Here is a 20,196-nt window from a genome sequence, read left to right as displayed (position 1 = left end):
GATCTACTGATCATTCGACTCGATGGTAGTCTTCCGATTACAAGAGGATATCAATGCGTTCTTCTTTAACGAACTCTCTACGGCATGACAGCCTGAAATGGACAAAATGTGTCAAATTAAACTGAGAAAAAAAGACTGCTGACTGCCTGATGATGTGCTGAGCATAATAGATACACACTTAAAATTTACAATGTTGTTGATTAGATAGCTTAATCACCTTAATGTTGCTTGTCTAGCAATTATTCTGACCCGTTTTTGGGATCATTTTTATATGCAAATATGTATTACACATATAATGTTGAATGATATATAACATACATTGACTTATAATCTTTAATTGTTAATTAGTAAAGTTAACAAATTTTGTATGATACAATAATTTTTTAGTATTAAGATATACCTGGACTATTCCATAAAAACATACATTAAATAGTTAGGCCTTACTGCCTTAGGCAGGCAGGCCCAGCAGCAAAGCGCAGCCCAAATCCTTTGCATTAGCCTAGGCCAGCCATTAAGGGTCTGTTCACATTATTTACTTAATTTCAGTTCAGTTCAGTTCCAATCAATTCAGTTCAGTTTAGCTCCTAATTTCCCTCTCTCATAAAATATTAATTTCAGCTCATTTTAGTTTAGTTCAGTTCAGCTCCAATCAGTTCAGTTCAGTTCCAATCAGTTCAGTTCAAAGGCCCTAACGCCGCCTTTTTTTTTTATTTTTTTTATTTTATTTATTTATTTTTTTTTTTTATCCTGCAGCTTATCGGCTGCCCTTGCTGCTAATTCTAATGTGAAGTCAGACCCTCACTTCAACTCTTACAATTTGATGGAAGCAAATACCACATTGAATTCGAAAGTGCCAATAGTAGCTATAAGATACTAGTATAATTTACTAGTACATAATCCAAATTTGTCAAATTGTAGCAAGTCAAGAATAAGCACATGATGAGATGAAAATTCAATAATTAGAGGTCATGAATACCCTAACTTACAAAGTTACAAGCAATTCAATAATAGTAAAAAAAATGTTGATAATTTCAATAATCTTGATGAAAATTACAGAATTGGTAGCACTCATAATTAGAGGTCTTAAATATGTACCCTAACTTATAAGCAAGACCTAACACATATGACTAACTAGTTAACAAACCAAATCACAAAGTCCTCCCAATGAAACCTCCCCTAAATAATGTAACACTACAATTTAATCTCCAATCTACATAATGGACACGTTCGTTTTCCTTGAAAACCCCAACGAATCATACATTTTTCGTGATAGATATGAAAGCAAGGAAGTATCGCCACATTAATGTTTAACATCCCAAACTCCTCTAAACATATTGAGCAATTATTCGTACCTCCTAAATTGCAGCTAACAAACTTAACTCCACTATCCTGTAGAATAGATTTTACGTAATAAACGGGTTCAACATACTCATGGGTACCATCAACATCATCAGAATACATAAGCTCCTAATCCTCTTCCTCTACAGAAACCACAACTTTGAAAATCAAAGAGCTACGACAACCAGACTCACTTAACAAACTCTCACAACTTTCGACCACAACATCGATGGTACAATCCCAAGCATCGACATCAACATTAAGCTCGGCGAGCCAGCTCATGACATCAAATTGCCAAATAGAGCTTTCTCTCTTCAATTTTAATGTCCCGGTAGTATTAGTGTTGTCGATAAGTCCGTAGTACTTTAGGTGGACGGTAAAGAAATCATCGACTGGCTTCTTCTGGTTATTATCGCTAGGGTTTAAATTTTCTTCAATTGGCCATGATGTAACTTTGATGCCTCTTTTTATTGCTGAACTTAAACATGGCTTATTAGAGAACGGGAAGCCTCTATGATCGATCATCGTTGTATATAAATTGAAACTTCTGTACAATCGATCAAATTCTTTAACTACGTACTCTCCAATTTATTAAGAACAATTTTTTCTTTTCTTTTTGAAAGAATATTAAGAACAAATTTTCAAACTATCCCTCCTCATTATTTTATACAATAATCATGAATTCATGATATAAATAATATAGGAATTCCATTATTGTTACGATAAAATTAGGAACTATTCTAAGAATCCTAACTATTACTTCCTCCGTTTTCTTTTAGATGCAACACACACTTTTTCACGGTATTTAAGAAATATGGGGTTCACATGATATAATACACTTTAAAATGCGATGAGTGGTTGTTAGGAGTGTAATTTAGTGGACCATGTGCTTTAAATAAGGAAAATAGTATAGTTTTTCCCTAAAGTAACTTTCCTTTTATAGTGTGTTGCAAGTATTGTGACATTTCCTTTTTAGGGAAGTGTTGCAAGTAAAAGAAAACGGAGGAAGTATATATTTATATTCTAGCAAAAGTAAACTTTATCATTCGTCAGTGGTTTTTTTTTTTTTTTTTTTAAGAGAAAATCTGTTATAGGAATTAACTAGATGAAGCCCGTGCAATGCACGGTTTATTTGATTTTTTTTTTTTTTTTTTTTTTTTTTTTTTTTTTGTATTTATGAGCTAAAATTTGTTATATATTTAGATAAAATTCATAATATTAAAAGATAATATTTAATATTTAATTAATTTAAACTTAAAAATCTCATTCACCAATTTTGCTTACGTGGCATTTGAATGATTTAATTCTAAAAGAAATTAATAATCTCTTATTTAATTCGCTACTACTAAGATTTATAATCCTACATGGCAAGCCGAGAAAATTAGATCCTACGTGGCTCTCTAAAAATTCGGGAAAAAACTCCTCTTTAATATATATATATATATATATATATATATATATATGATTAGGATTAGGATTCATTTTAGAAGTAGCGTAATATACACGGTAACCTTTTTGCTTTACATAATCTCTTGGCTTTTTTACAGCTCATAAAATCACTTCAATTATTTATTTTTTAATTTATATATAAAAATGACACAAAGTTTCATAAGTGGCTCGCTACACGGTATTGTCAGGACTAAGGATCGGAGTCATCGGACTACTTATTCAACGATTATTACTTGGTCGGCAAAGGGTTGCTCAATTGATTATCGTTTACTCGGCAAGGGATTACTTGGTCAAGATTTCTCGATTTGTCATGATGAGTTACTTGATCGGTCAGGGTTACTCGATCGGTTAGGAATTATCCGGTTAGTATTTTGGTGCGTATCAGCCGGCCATACGGCAGTGGCGCATCTTGAAACATTTTCTTTTGGGGGCAATTATTTTTAGCATAATTATATGTTCAATAGTGACTTAATTTATTTATTATCAATACATCAAAATTCAACAATTTAAGCATTGAAAAAAAATTAAAACCAAGTTGTCAATTGATAGATATTAGTGAAGAAATAAAGAATGAGATACCAAAGGCAAAAATGTAAAATATCAAAGAAATGTAATTGAAAAAAAAGAATTAAAACCGAAAAATTGTAAAAAATTGAAAATAAAAAAAATGAAACAATACAGAGTAGTTCATAACAATAACATCAATGATTTAATGCAAAACGAATTAAAACAAAACTTCACGTATACTTTATCAAGAAAAGAAATGAGCATAGTAAAAGAGGGGAAGTGTTTAGGGATAAGGGATTGTCAGTGATTTATTGGGGTTAGGGTAGTTATAGTACTACTCCTTCCGTTTTTAAATACTTGTTCTATTTGTTCATGCACGGAGTTTTAGGAGAAATTGGAGAAAGTAATAAAATATGAAGGTAGTGGAGTAAGTGGAAGAATAAAAAAGTGTAAAAAGCAAAAGCAATGGAGAGAATTAGATGAGGAGAGAAAACATGAAATTAATAAAATATGATTAATGGTGGGTCCATTAGGTGAGAGAAAGTAATTAAATATTGTAAAAGATTTCTAAATAAGGAAATGAAGCAAGTATTTAAAAACGGTCGAAAAAGGAAAGTGGAGCAAGTATTTAAAAACGAAGGGAGTAGTATATTGAGGAATTCTTGGACTCTAACTGTTAGAGTCATTAACAGCACATGATACTATTTCACATGATACCAACAGTAATATCATAACACATGTTGGTATTTCATTATACTTTAGATAGCATCAACATGATACCAACCTCTTTCTTCAGTGATACCAACGAACGTATTAAAATTATTTTGTTAGTATCGATTTGTTATTGGTATCATGTGAAATACCATCATGTGCAGTTAGAGTCCTACAATTCCTCGTTGTAGATTAGTACTCATAATAAAATCTGTATTTAGCCTTCCTAAGAAAATAAAAAACAAAGTTTATTATTGGACCTTTACCTAGTACTCTACTAGACTACTAGTGTACAATTTTTTCCCAAAAATCTTTCAGCAAGCCTCAACTAACATCCGCCCCTGCCATACGGTGTGGCCAGCCATACAAAAAACCTAATGAAAATTAATATAGGCATTATTCCTTTTAAAAAAATAATATGATAGAATATATATATTCTATACTAAAGTAATACTCCCTCCGTTTTTAAATACTTGCTCCATATCTATTTTTTACACTATTCATTCATCCTACTTTGAATAATGTTTGTGATTTATACACAAGAAAAAATATAGTCTTGTAGGTACTTGTTGAAATCGTCTCAGCGAATAGATTTTCAATTTTTAGAATTTATGCTTATGATAATTAAAGATATTATTGATCAAAGATTAGCATCAACATTCGTGCCCAAAAAAAATGGAGCAAGTATTTAAAAACGGAGGGAGTAATCACCAAAAATATCCCAAGATTACACATGTCAACTCCTCATAAAATATTTTCCCGCCCAAAAACTTAGGAGTTTTTTTTTTTTTTTTTTGGTAATTTTATTTTATTTAAAAAAACTTGAAGTTTTTCTTATCTTATTATTTAAGTTCCCATATTCAATTTTGACCGAATAATAGATGAAAGGTGTGTATACATTTTTAAAAAAAATCATCAAAGAAAAATAATTTTTTAAATTATGCATAAAGAAAATTTAACCATATATTAGATGAAAAATCCATTAACTAGTGATAGAATATAACGTACTCCAATCAATGTTCTTCTACATTTTGTTTTGGTTTGTTGTGTTATTCTATATTTTGTTTTGAATAATTGTTATACGAAGTATATATTATTAATGTAATATAATTTAATTTAGGCCCTGTTTGGTAGGGTGTAAAACGTTTTCAGATGAAAATAATTTTTCATTGAAAACCTTTTACATTGGAAAATTCATTTTTATGAAGGTTTTTTGTTGTTTGGTTGCATGTAAAATGATTTTCCATTTTAAGCATTTTTTATTGTTTAGTTGAACTAAAAATCAATTACTTCAATTGTGAGGGAAAATGTTTTCTATCCACTTGTGATGGAAAATGTTTTCCTTCTAAATTGGGGGGAAAATGTTTTCAATGAGGTGGAAAATGATTCTCCACCCCAAATTTTACATTATTTTAACGTTTTACACCAAATCAAACAATGTAAAATAGAAAAATACTTTTCAGGAAAAATGTTTTACGCCCTACCAAACAGAGCCTAAAAATTAGTTTCAACTTTTATGAATCCTAATTGGTTTGATTTTGATTTCTTGGTGAGTTTGTGATCTACTCCATATATGTATTGATACTCATCAAATTTAAAAATTCGTGTACAATTTGGACAACTCTAAATATAATTTATAATTCTCTCTTATTTTTTTCGTGTTATTATAAGAGTATCTAAAGGGAATGAACAAAATTGCTTGTAATTTCCTTTAAGAGGATAGCGAAGCTACATCTATTATGTCACGTGGTTATGCAACATAATAGAAAAATAAGATAATTTTAGTTGAGAAAGTATGCAACGGTTGCACATGTTATTTTCTATCTTGTTATAACCTGTAAATTAAGAGAGGTTTGAAAAATTTGTTAATCGAGAATTGATGATAGCATAGTTTATCACAGTAGCTTGGTATACGGGGTATGAAAGTATAATCAATTGAAAAAACGAAAAGTGATTTACAACTTACCATGCCCTTTTCTTAACCTTTAATCAATTGACCATAAATTTTAATATTTTAATTTTTTGTTGAGTTAATCTTATATATAATTTCATAATATAATTATTTTTTGAAAGCATAACTAAAGATATAAATAATTATAATAGTTTATACAGAATAAATGTGTATAGTCAATTAATGCAAATATTAAAAAAAATATATAGTATACCACATTGATAGGGAAGGTTGGTGCAAAGGAAAGATTAATTATATAGTACATATATATATTTTTTTATATGGTCAATTATTTTTTAAATATATATAAAATTATAGAAATTCCGTTTGAATTTTTTATTCAAACGTTAAAAGAGATCATTCTCCTCACTCGAGAGGCTTTTTTCCTCTTTGCTCTCACTCGCCATTTTTTTTTTTAATTAAAATACATCATCTGATTTGTTAAATACTTTTGTTTTGTAAATCATTATAAACTTCTATATGTTCTAATGCTCATATAATTAATATAGTATGTAACACCCTAGAAATTCCTTTCCTTTAAATACCCAGATTACTCTTTTAAAATACGATTTAGGAATATCTAAGACATTACCGCCATCGTGAAACGGCTAAGGCAATTATCAAAGATACACAGCGGAAGACAAAATCAAAATCCGTTCAAAACAAGTCAACTTAAAGACAACCAAACGTAAGTAAAGTTTAAAACCAAAACAAACAAAGTCAAATAAAATCAAATTACAACTTGGAACCACTAAAGGCCCTTCTCAAAACCAATTAAAATACGAAAACCTTTGCGTAAGTCTCATAAGCATAACATAATATAATATTTGAAAGCAATAAACCACATATCAACTAATAGAAACTAGCATGATTCGCTCTTCACTCATGCCCCGTCATGAATATGCTTCAACACCTGAAAAGATTATCTCCACTTGTCCCCACTACTCTCCATTAAAAATGGGTCATCATAAGGCCAAGATAAAGACATGGCCAAACACACAAACACACACACACACACAATCAGCAAAGCTGAGTACATAAGCGTAATTAAACACACTAACATGCTTTCACCTATCAACACACACTTACCTCATGCAATGTACCTATTTACAAGCACACACAACAATCAACAAGACACTTTAACTAGACACTAAATAATTCATTTAGCGTTGATTACGCATCGAACGGGTTTCCAACTATACCTCCCCCAAATAAATTGAGCTTAACTGACACGGGAGCTAATCGTGCCAGCGACAAAACCACTCAAAGGTGGCGGACCTGCGCATAATAATAAATAAAAAGGAATGTACAGCGTCCTATACTCCATTAGAAGTTATGGTTAAATATAAAACCCCATAACTCCCCCCATTGTTCATACTCAAGGTATATACGTTCCAAGAGTTTTGGTGCGTAATCTCTTTCACTTTACGTTATTTACATGTTATTGGACTTGGTGATGACTCTCAAAGCATAATAAATCAATCAACAATAATAATTCGATCAATCAAACATACCAATTTAATTCTTGAATATTTAGTGACCACATAATATTTAATGTTGAACCCTTTTTAATTCTACCTCAGTGTCAAAGACACCTTAAACGCATAAAGCGCCAAAAATCCTATCCTCGGTGTTAAAAACACCTTAAGTGCACAAAGACACCAACATACTATTTATTCCTCGTGTACTTAGACACTTATATAGCTCCTTCCTCATGCTTAAAGCATCAATAAAAATTATATGAACCATAATAAAATTCCTTTTCAATATTCCAAACATAATTAAACAATTAGTTTAATTAAACATGCTCTCTATCATGCCATAAATAAACATGTGGTTCATAAATAATATTCCAAACTATTAGTTTCCATTCAATAATCCATCACAAATAAATCATGCTTCACAATTCAATCACTAATAACATCCAAATCACAATTTTCATTCCAAACCTAGCATGATATTACTTATAATCAATCAAACTCATTTAGCATGCTACTACATCAACATAATCATGCTAAGTACGCGAACGTACCTCAATAACGCCCTTAAAGTGGCCGAAAACATTACAACAATTCCCAAATCAAGTCTCCTACATAAAGGGACAATAATACTAAATTAATTACCCTTGTATACACAATTTCCAGCAACTTAAACTCACTTTAAACCATTTAAAATAATCTGAAAATTATTTAAAAACCCCTAATTAAACTCCTTTTTAATAGGTTATCACACCCTTTTATTAAAATCACAATTATACTACTTTAAATAAAATTCCAGCATTTTAAACTAATCAAAAACCCCTTTAAAACTTCATCAAAATACATCTTTATACTTAAATTATCCATAGAAAAATTAAATTATCTCTTACCCTTTAAACTCAAGGATAAAATTTAAAGCAACAAAAAAAAAAAAACTTTGTTAAAAACCAAAAACTGCCCGAAAATCATATTTAGAGGCTGAATTTGGCCACGAGAGGGTGGTGCCACTACCAAAGGTAGTGATTCTTTCTTAAAACGTTGTTTCCACATGGAAAATACTACTTTTTTTTTTATCAAAATTGGATGAGTTTAGAACCTGGTCGGATTAAAACGGGATTAATATTAACGAACGGAAATCTAAAAATTAAAACACGAATTTACGTGTTCAAAATAATCTGGAATTAAGTTAAACTAATTAGTAGTTATAATCACCAAAATTTCAAAATATCATAACTATAAAAGCCCTAAATCAATTGTTCATAAAAACCCTAAAAATCAAGTCTTTAATAATTTTAAAACCCTAACTTATAATTTTATGAAATCTGAAAATAAAACACTTTATTATTTAAAATTTATAATCTTTAATCATCAAAACATAATTATGATACTAATTAAACATACTTTGAACAATTAAAACCAAAATCCATAAATAAAATCATCAAAATAGCTAGAATGAAAAGAGGAGAGAAAAGGGAAGAAGAAGGTGACCCGTGGTCGGCTGGTCGCCGGCGGCTGCTGGGCGGCCGGAGGTGGCATGTGACGTGGCAGGTGTGAGGTGGCGGGTGACGTGGAGGAGCAAAGCTTCCAACTTCTCCTTGCATAGTGAGAAGTTCACGTGAAGTAGGGGAAAAGAAGTAAGAATAAGAGAAAGAAAATAAGGAAGAAGGAAAAGAAAAAGAAAAGCTTACCCCTTTGACTTTTGTGTGGAAAATTTGGGCATCAAAGGGATATTTATAGAATAGGGTAAATTATAATTATTTGGGCCTCATAAGAAATGGTATGATGGGAAGAAAATTGGCCCAAATAAACAAGTAAATAAAATGATTAGCCTTATAGTGAAAATGGGCTATATTTAGATTAATTAGTTATTGACCCAAAACTTGTTTTATTTATATATTCCAATAATTAAAATAGTTTGACCCAAAATATATTTTATTATTAAATAAATAATATATATAAAATACATTTAAATATGGGGTATTACATAGTATTTCTAATATTTTTATATAATGTGTATACAAATTTAATTTGTGTAATGTATTAGTATTATAATTGAAAGAATAAGATATGAAAAATTTATGACGTGAATTTATTTATAAATTAACAAATTACGTGAAAATTGATATATTACCCATTCTCAAATTAAATATTTTTATTGGGTAGAGCTTTCTATGAAAAATTAGACTGTGATGGCAGGATCAATACTAGTGCCTGCGATGCTGTCTCACTTATCTCTAAAGATGGAGACAAGTTTGTATGTGAAGAGTGTGGAGGGGAGGTTTTTTCTGAAAGGAAAAGAATGGGAGGGGGTCGGGAACAATTCAATGAATTACAAGATAAATTAGATGTAGGATTATCTTTTTATTAGGTCTTTAGCTTCCTATCTATTCATCTCTATATTTCAATTGATAATGATACACATGCTTATTTATTTGGAAAAATTTCCCGGAATAATCCCACCTTTGGGTCGTCCGCTAAAAATAATCTCACCTTTGGATTATTTTTAAATAATCCCACCTTTATTCTCAATCCGCTCAAATTGGTCCCAAGTGACCTACAACCGGTTAAGTAAGTTTTTTTTTTCTTAATTAAATTTAACTTACACGTGTCAATACGTGATTGGTCAAAATATAAGTTTTAATATTTTTTTTTGAAACAATAAGTTTTAATTTTAATTTTTTTAAACATGATTATTGGAGTAATTAACATTAATTAAATCTTTTAATAAATGATTAAAACTTCAAACAACCACCACCATTTCCAGCCACCTCTACACCGCCAACATCAGCCCGGAACAAACCCTTTGCCGCTCCCAAATCCAAGCCGGTCGTCGCTCCTCCACCTACCCCTGTCCGTCGTCTTTAAACTGATGGTGAAGCCGATACAATTCCCGTAACAATGGTGATGCCGAAATTGATGGTGAAGGCCGAATTTGATGTTGATGGGCAAAATTGATGCTTTAATTTGGAAGGGAAGGGGGTTCGGAATGGGACGAAGGAAGGGGAGGGGTGGAAATCGGGTTGATGATGAGGAAAGGGGATTGGGTTGAATTAAAATCGACGAGAAAGGGGATTGGGTCGAAATTGAAATCGACGGGAAAGGGGATTGGGTTGAATTGAAATCGACGGGAAAGGGGATTGGGTCGAAATCAGGTTGATGATGAGGAAGAGGAGGAGAGGAGGAGGAATGGCAAAGAGGAAGCAGAAGCAAGGGTTAGTGCTGCTGTTGTTGCTGATGATGTTCAGGATGATGATGATGAGCATGATGATGTTAAGGATGATGAAGACGAAGATGAGGAGGATAGATTTAGAGTCACCATGGGAAAGGGACATGGGAAGGGGAGGACGCCGGAAAACATGGTGAGGAAGGGGAGGACGCCGGACCGTCGGAAATGGGATGGCGGAAGACGAGTGGTTGCCGGCGCAACAACCTCCCAGTGGTGGCGGCAGGGGCTGCGGCTGGGTCTTTTTTTATTTTTTATTTATTTTTATTTTTTAAAAGGTTTTTTTTCACTTTTAATTTTTTTTATTTTGACCAACCACAACCCGCCACGTGTCAGATAACTTGGTATAACAAGTTAAATGACCGGTTGGGACCATTTTTAGCGGATAGAGTATAAAGGTCGGATTATTTAAAAATAATCCAAAGGTGGGATTATTTGTAGCGGACGGCCCAAAGGTGGGATTATTCCGGGCAATTTTTCCTATTTATTTTCATTATTTTACAGGTACAACTGAAGTCGTCGCTGGATCAACTTAATATTGTGAAATCTATACCGATTCCTGTACGTTTTACACCCTTCCAGTCGTTTATGACTATGGGTTATACTTTTTAGGACTTTTTAGATTTTAACACCACAAAAAAGTCATAAAATGGATTTAACACTACAAAAAAAAAAAAAAAAAAAAAAAAAAAAAAAACTTTAATTTTAACACCACAGAATTTCTAAAAACAATGGCTTTTACCACCACTTAACTTGTTTACAGATGAAATTCGTTAGTAGGGTCCACATTGCTTACGTGTCAGCATATTATTGAAGAGAATAATACTTCCTCCGTTAATAGTTATGTGCAACTTTGGAGCACATAACGGATACCAATGCAAAAGATGGAGGGGTTTGTTTCCCCCCCACCCCAATTTTTCACCAAAAATTTGAATTTGGGAATTTTAAAATTCCCTCTAACTTTTTTTTTTTTTAAAAAAAAGGTAGCAAACTTTCCAAATTTCTGATCTTTATTTCAGCATTTAAGAGGCTTATGAATACCAGCCTCCACTATTCATGAAGCATTCAATGCTTCTCATTAATTACACAACCATGTTTTTTCAAAAGATTGTTCAAATCATCCAAAAGTTAGCACTAATTACACACGTTTAGCCGACATTAAACCCAAAAAATTACACCTAATCTAAAATTAGTGCTACACATAATTAGTCTTCATATCATCATTACTTAATCTGAAGGGCAGCTTCATCTCCTCAAAAACCTTCATCATCCCACCCCTACACCATCTACAGCAATCTGTAAGTTCAAACAGCAAACTAAAGACATGGCAGACATAGATGAAGATCCTTTTTTGACATTGATCACTTAATTACAGAGGAAGAAACGACATATTTGTACTTTGAGCATGAAGAACAGATGCAAGATACAGACTTTGAGGCATACAACTCAGACAATGAGAATATGCAAGAAGAGAAAGAAGAAGAAGACTCAAGCATTCACAACAACAATCAAACTCAGCAAGATGAAACTCAAGCATCATTGTTTGCAGAAGGGACTCTCCAACCAAACAGAAAACCGCTCAACATGCATCAAAAGAGAGAGATAGTTGATGCAATGCTGGTGAAAATGCAAGATGGTAACTTACCAAGAGGCTATAAGGTGGAATTATCAGTCAAATTCAAGGTTCACAAATCAACAATCACAAGAATTTTCACTGATATAAAAAGGTAAATGGCACAAGGGAATTTGATTGATGTCAGGTCCAAAAAGATAGGGAGGACAAGTCCAAAGCCAAGGGAATTCTCTGATAAATTCCAAGCTATAGTCAGTCCCACTACACTTAAGACAGACAGAAAGATCATATGCTGCAACACTCAAGATTGTAACTCTTCATTATTTGAAGAAAAAGGGGAGACTCAGAACACACAGAGCAAGCTGTAAGCCAGCACTGACATCAGATCACAAGGTTGCAAGAATGAAGTGGGTTTTGTCTCACATAAACCCAATCCAAGGTAATGAGAACCCACATTTGTTGACATGCACTATGCCATCCACATTGATGAGAAATGGTTTTATCTCAACTCAGATAAGAGGAGATTCTATCTACTACCAAGTGAGGAAGATCCCTATATGGCTCAACAATCAAGAAGGTTTAAATTAAAAGCTATGTTCATGGCCATTATAGGGAAGCCTCTTTATGGGAGAAATGGGGAACTCCTACATGATGAGAAGTATGGGATATTCCCATTCACACAGCAAGAAAGGGAAAAGAAGTCAAGTAAAAACAAACCAGCTAGCACAATGGTCACAAAACCACTTTAAAATGTGAACAGAGAGGCAATAAGACACATGTTACTTAACAAAGTCATACCAGCAATAGTGTCAAAATGGCAAGAAAGTTTGCCAAAAAATGTGGTCATACAGTGGGATAATGCAAGACCACATCAAATACCAAGAGATGAAGAGTTCATTGCAGCAACACAAGCGCATGGATTCAACATATAGTTTGTGTTCCAACCAGCACAATCACCAGATTTGAATGTATTGGACTTAGGTCTATTCAGATCAATTCAATCTTTGTAATATCAGTCTTTTCCTAAGAATGTAGATGAGCTTGTTTGAAAAGGTTATTGAGTCTTTTAACAATTTCAAACCAGAAGTAAACAAGTACATTTGGGTGACATTACAAAGATGCATGATCAAGATATGAACGAAAATGGTGCAATAGCTTTTTCTTTATTAATAAATACCAATTTTGAAGATAGAGCAATAGCTTTAATGTTTCACAGCAAACAATTGATTAAAGGATATCTGGATTTTTATTTTGATGATTTTTACAAACATCCATATTAATATTCGTCCATTTTTTTTTATTTTAGATTTGCTACGTGGATTAGGAGTTACTATGTTTTTAGGAGGTATCTATCTTTTCTGCCCTTTTATATACATTTAAATTATCTTTCTAGTACTCCTTCTGTCCCTACATTATATTCCTACTTCTAGCATTTATTTCTCACGTAATAGAGAGAATTAGGAATATAAATTTAGGGACGGAGGGAGCTAGTACATCACTGATATATAAGGGCCCCAAATTATACATTCGCCCTAGGCCACCGAAATCTCAGAAACGGGCCTGCATATATTGAATTTGAAAGTGCCAAAAGTAGCTACAAGATATACTTTACTATGTAGTACTTCCTCCGTTCTTTTTTACTTGACCCGCTTTGACTTTTACACTGTTCACCACCATACTTTGACCGTGAATTGTGAATAATATGTAAGGAAAAACATATTCATGTTGGATCTTTTTGAATTCGTCTCAATAGCTACTATCATAATATATAACTTTTATATTTTTTATTTATGTAGAATTAATGTTATTGATAGTTAAAGATTTGTATTGGCAAGCGTGATAAAAGAAACAGGTCAAGTAAAAAAGAATAGAGGAAGTATAACATAATCCAAATTTGTCAAATTGTAGCAATTTAAGAATAAGCATATATTAGTAAAATAAAAAAATAAAAAAATTGTTGATCAATTCATTAATCCTGATAGTTTCAGGAAGCTCTCATAACGAAAATTGCGCAATTGGTAGCACTCAGCTCATAATTAGAGGTCTAAATTAAATACCCTAACTTATAATAATCAAGAAGAAGACCTAACACACATGACTAACTACTCCGTAATCGAGCGGCGGATTGGTTGGCCAACCGCGGAGTCACTCTTGACACTGACTTAGAAATTCTTAGTTTTATTCCATCTGATCTTGCTAGCATTGTAGAGGAGGATATTAGGGGAGTGGCTTTCCCACGCCTAATACCCGCCTAGTATTTTTACCAAATCACAAAGTGATCCCAAAGTTCCCCTAAATAAGTTAACACTACAATTTAATCTTCAATCTTTGTTTTCCTTGAAAACCCCAACGAATCATGCATTTTTCGTGATAGATATGAGAGCAAGGAAGTATCGCCACATTATTGTTTGACATCCCAAACTCCTCTAAACATATTGAACAATTATTTGTTGTACCTCCTAAATGGCCACTAACAAACTTAATTCCACTATCCTGTAGAATAGATTTTATGTAATAAACGGGTTCAACATACTCATCGGTATCATTAAATGCGACCACACATATTAAATGTAACTTGAATATTCATCTTTGATCCACAACTACTTACAAAAATAATTTTATTTTACAACCATGCTATCACATTGCACGGGTGCTAATCTAGTCATGTTGATAAGAACGAGCTGCAGATCACTTACATATGAGCATCTCCGAATTGAAATAGTATCTTCATAACCAAAATGGTGTTCAAAATCGCTCCATTTATCCCAGAAATCAAGGTCTATTTGAGGATTTGAAAACAAAGATGCTGATTGACGAGCACGATCCAAATCTTGTTAGCTCTTCTCAAACTCGACGTATTTCAAGCACAACTCTATTGCTCTAGGATGAGATAAACTCGGTTTATTGATTGCTTCCTCGAACATCTTCCTTGTCTTTGCAACTCCTAAAGTTTCAACAGCAGCAGCGATAGAAGCATCATCCAACAACTGCCATGATCAACAAATATTTAATTTCATATGTTAGTTTTGTTTCGTATTGATTGATAAACAATCTAACTAATAAAAATCGATAAAACTCGAAACTAATATTTAGTTATTCTAGGGCTCTAATCAAAAGAGCAATTTGTTCATCTATTTTATAAACAATCAAATTTACAACTTGAAAACCATCAAATTATATCAGCATAAACTTTGAAAGATCAAATCAGATATTTTAGCCATTCAGAACTCCAAAATTAAAGCATTTAATTAAGTAGGAAGTATAAATTGACAATTTGGGCACATATCAAAATCACATCTAGTAATTCAAAATTAAACTAAAAAAAATTTAATTGTTTCGTTTTTGTTGGAAAGAGGTAATGCAAACGGATTCTCGCGCCCGATCGGGCGGTGGTTCGCCCGACCGGGCGGAGGTGGCTAAGGAAAATAGGAGAACTCTCGCGCCCGATCGGGCGAATGTTTGCCCGATCGGGCCCGCCTTTTTTCCTTAGGTCGGTTTGTTTATTTGTTTCCTAATTTCGGGACACATATAAATATGAGCATTGCCTTTCTTGTATTCATAATTTTTTAATATTATTGAACCCTAAACACATAAACAAAAAAAAAAAACCTATCCTTTGAGATCAGAACAGTTCTTGAGCAATTCCACTCTCCGGGTTCGGGTGCACGAATTACGGGGAGAGTTGCGTTAAACTTGGGGGGCGTGCGTCATCAGAGAACCTGTACCGGTGGTGGCGTATTTTGCTTCTAAGGCAGTGGATTATTGTTCCACGGCGCGACTGTGAGTTGAGATCTTCAATCAAGTATTTTTTCCTTTTTACCTTCTCTATTTTGTTATTGGAATCGAAAGGTATTTTACCAACAGTTTTTATTTGAGAATCGATTATAATTAGATACTAATACTTGGTATATCATACCATCAAATTAAATTAGCAAGCAAAAATATAAAATCAACATTAAAATAAATTACTACTACGATGAAACTAAAATTACGATAAAATCAATCTACTTGATATAATAAATTGTATAAAAGACTAAAACAATATAAAGTATAATTAATAAATTAATCTATAATAAATAAATAAAAAGACCTTACATTGAAATTTTGATTAGTAGAGCCTTCCATGGTTGTGGCGGTGGCGGCGGATTGATTGGTTGTGGTGTTTGTTGAGGAGAGATAACTAAGGAGAGGAGGTAGGGTAAGATGAGGACTGAAGAGAGAGATTTTAATAGAGATTTCAAAAACCAAACTTGCCTAGGATTAGGAAATAGTAATATTGGTTTCAAGAAAAAAAAGGAAATAGGAATATACGGAAAAAAAAGAGGAAATTTTGAAAAAAAATATATCATCAAATCCAATCCTACAATATTTTGGTTTGGTAAGTAATGGCTAATTGGGCTTCTTAATAATCCCAGGGCACGTTGGTAATTTCAACACAAATTAGGCCATTGAGGTTAATTCACCATTTTGGCTTGGTAAGTAATGCCTAATTCGCCTTCTTTATCAACATTCTCTCGCGTCTGCCATTACAGGATAACATGATTAACATCAAGTCTCCCTTGCGAGGATCTCAATCCAATCCGAAAAATTCGGTTATTTGAATCTAATTCGAAAATCAAAATTAAAATATATCAATTACAACAATAACATCATGTACCAAATATTAACAACAAGTTAGCCGCAACCTTTCAGTAGGTAATCCAAATTTGGGTCCATATTCATACATGTTTAATTTTACAATTCAGTTTTCGGTTTAGCTATTTGGATTAATCCGAAAATTCAAATTTTCAAAAAAAAAAAAAAATCTCAATCTAATTTGATCTGAATTGATAATTCGGTTTGGATTAGATTGAATTTCAAATTTAATCCGAATTATGAACACCCCTACATCTGCGTGGGTGTGATAACTTGACTACTTAAGATATTATAATTGTGTTGCCCTTGGTAAAGATGGCACTGGGTCGGGTCGACCCGAAGCCCGGCACGGCCCAGCACGAAAAAAGCACGGCACGACACGGTACTATGTATGTGGGCCGGGGCCTGGGATGCCTTTATTTGTGAGAAGCACAACAAGGCACGACACGATTGGGCCCAGCATTACAAAACATGCTAAATCAATGCAATTTTGCTAAGACACGTAAGCCTGGCACGGAGGCACGTGGGCCTAGGCCGTGCATAGGTCAACCTTTTGAAAACTTAGGCCCAGCACGACATGAAACTCGTGGGCCGAACCATGGGTCAGGCCTAACTAACACCAAAGCACGTGGGCTTGGCACGGCCCAGAGCCATCTTTAGCCTTTGGTGATGTAAAAAACTCTTACTTATTTATGATCTTCCACATTTTCTCTTTTGATTGATGTATTATTCTACTTTTTGTTTTAAATTCAATGTAATTTTTTTTGTTTTAAAACTTGATCTGGTTTTGTTATTCCAAAGAAAAAAAAAAATCAAAAAACTTGGTTTGGTTTTGATTTCTTGGTTAGAATGTGGTGTTTTTTTTTTTTTTTTTTTTTTTTTTTTTTTTTTTTTGAGCCACAGGACGGGGTTGATGAGAATCGATCCTTAGATCCCTTGGAAACGATCCGGATTAGTGGGTTAGACACTTAGACATTTTGGGAGTAGAGAGAAAGAGTAAGGGATTCTACCCCAAAATGCCTCTAATGGGAATAATCTTACAAGCTCATGGTTAAGAGAGTAACCTTCCCTACTAAACCAAGCCTTGCTTGATTGAAACCTAGGATTCAATATACCTAGTTGAAGTTTGTCCTAGTTGGAATGTATTATGCTCTAATCTTTTGGAGTTTGGAGTCTTTGGACAATGTATCCTACTACTCATTGGGTTTCAGTTTTAGAAAAACTAGGACGTTGGACTTTTTCACTATTCATGTAATATTAGCTTTGGCCATAATGTTTTACTAACATAATAAAAATATTTTATTAGAGCACAAATAGCATGGAACACCCACTTTGTGAAATACCCACTTTGCCCCCTTGAATTAATTTGATGAGTACTACTCGTATCAAAAAACGTAAAAACCATTTGCGCAAGCAAATCTTCAATCTGTCCAAAAATGAACACAGAAGATAACCCAACCGAGTTAAGCCACAACTCGGATTGGGCCGAGTTAACTCACGAGTGCTTAATCAACATCCTCTCACGTCTGCCATTAGAGGACAGATGGAAGGGACCTATGCTCGTCTGCAAGCCATGGTTGGAAGCTTGCAAAGACTCTTCACTCAACAACTCCCTTGATCTTGAACCTTACTTTGAGTCATCTACTGAGTCAACTCGCTGGTGGTCTCCCGAGTTTCAGAGGAAGATCGATTCGATTCTCAAATTCATAGTCGATTCGAGTGATGGGTTGTTGAAACAAATCCGTGTCAGACATTGCTCTGATCATGCCCTGATCTTTGCTGCTCAAAGGTTGACTTTTTTTTTTTCTATTCTTTTCCTTTTCCAATTTTTGTATTTTTTGGGTCACTTTTGATATCCTTTATCCATTTGGTAAATATAGCAATTTTTGTATTTTTTTTGGGTCACTTTTGATATTTTTTTTCCTCTTAAATAAAAACAAGCTAGTTGACATTGAGGATAAACTTGAACATATGATTTTTGATAAATGATTTGATTACATACTACTAAAGTATGGTTTTGAAATTAGGCATTGATTGGTTTAATAGGAGTATAGGACAGTACACATTAGTTTATAGCACTTCGTAAGAAGATTTTGAAGAAATTGTGTAATGTATGATTCAATAAGTTATAGATAGATGATTGAAATTCTATATGATTGGTTTAATAGGACAATACACATTAGTTTACTATGTGATGCAATGAGGTGTGGATAGATGAATTCCTTGTAGTCCTGAATTAGCTACAACTATAAATCCATATCGAAATTCCTACTTAGTTACTTGCTATAATTGAATCGGGTGTATACTTTTTGATAAAGATTGTACCTAGTAGCTAGTGTATAGTACATTAGTACTTCCTCTGTCTCTTTATTAATGTCCACTTTATATCATTTATTACTCACATAATAGAGAGAAAGTGGATATTAATAAAGAGACGGAGGGAGTAGTAAAGAATGTTGGAAAGAACTTAATTTCTATAGATGTTAATAGATACTTTTTTTTTGACGGGAAAAAAAAAAAAAAGTATCTATTAGCATCTATAGAAATTAAGTTCTTTCCAACATTCTTTACTACTCCCTCCAATCTTTACTATTCCCTCCGTCTCTTTATTAATATCCACTTTTCTCTCTATTATGTGAGTAATAAATGATATAAAGTGGACATTAATAAAGAACTTAATTTCTATAGATGCTAATAGATACTTGAACTTTACTGATGATGTTCGACTTTGATTGCCCTGTTTACAGATGCCCAAAACTTGAGGTTCTTTCCATCAAAAGCAGCCAAAGTGTCTCTGATGCGACTATCGTAGAGGTGTCTAAGAGATGCCCTATGCTGAAAGAACTCGATATCAGCTTCTGCCATAAGATCACTTATAAATCTTTTCCATCAATCGGGAGGAACTGTCCTCGTCTGAAGTTACTGAAACGCAATTTTATGAACCTGCAGGATTCTTCGCAGTATAGGGGAATTGTACCAAATGAATACATCGATGCTTGTCCCCAAGATTTTGATTCTGAAGCTGCTGCCATTGCTGGATCCATGCCTAATTTGCTGAGTATCGATCTTATGAATTCCGGGTTGTCAGGTAAAGGCCTCGCTTTGATTTCTGAAGGCTGTTTGAACCTGGAAACTTTGGATCTGCGTGGGTGTGATAACCTGAGTACTCAAGATCTTATATCTGTGTTGCCTTTGGTAATGTAAATTACTTGTACTAATTTATGATCTTCTACATTTTGTTTTAAATTGTCATATTGTTGATGCAATTTAACTTAAACTTGATTTCTTGTTGAGTTTTGTGATCTACTTAAACTACTTTGCAAATGTATAA

General features: G+C 33.1%; 1 pseudogene; it reads left to right on the top strand.

The window, feature by feature from the left end:
- Window positions 1-18,301: 18,301 nt before the first annotated feature.
- Window positions 18,302-20,069, top strand: LOC145577691 (F-box protein SKIP1 pseudogene; annotated as a pseudogene).
- Window positions 20,070-20,196: the final 127 nt, after the last annotated feature.

This window comes from Chenopodium album, chromosome 14 (genome assembly GCF_948465745.1).
Source record: "Chenopodium album chromosome 14, dcCheAlbu1.1, whole genome shotgun sequence".
NCBI classification, from domain to species: domain Eukaryota; kingdom Viridiplantae; phylum Streptophyta; class Magnoliopsida; order Caryophyllales; family Amaranthaceae; genus Chenopodium; species Chenopodium album.
The sequence above is the reverse complement of the archived record's forward strand: the minus strand, read 5'-3'. Positions and strand labels throughout refer to the sequence as shown.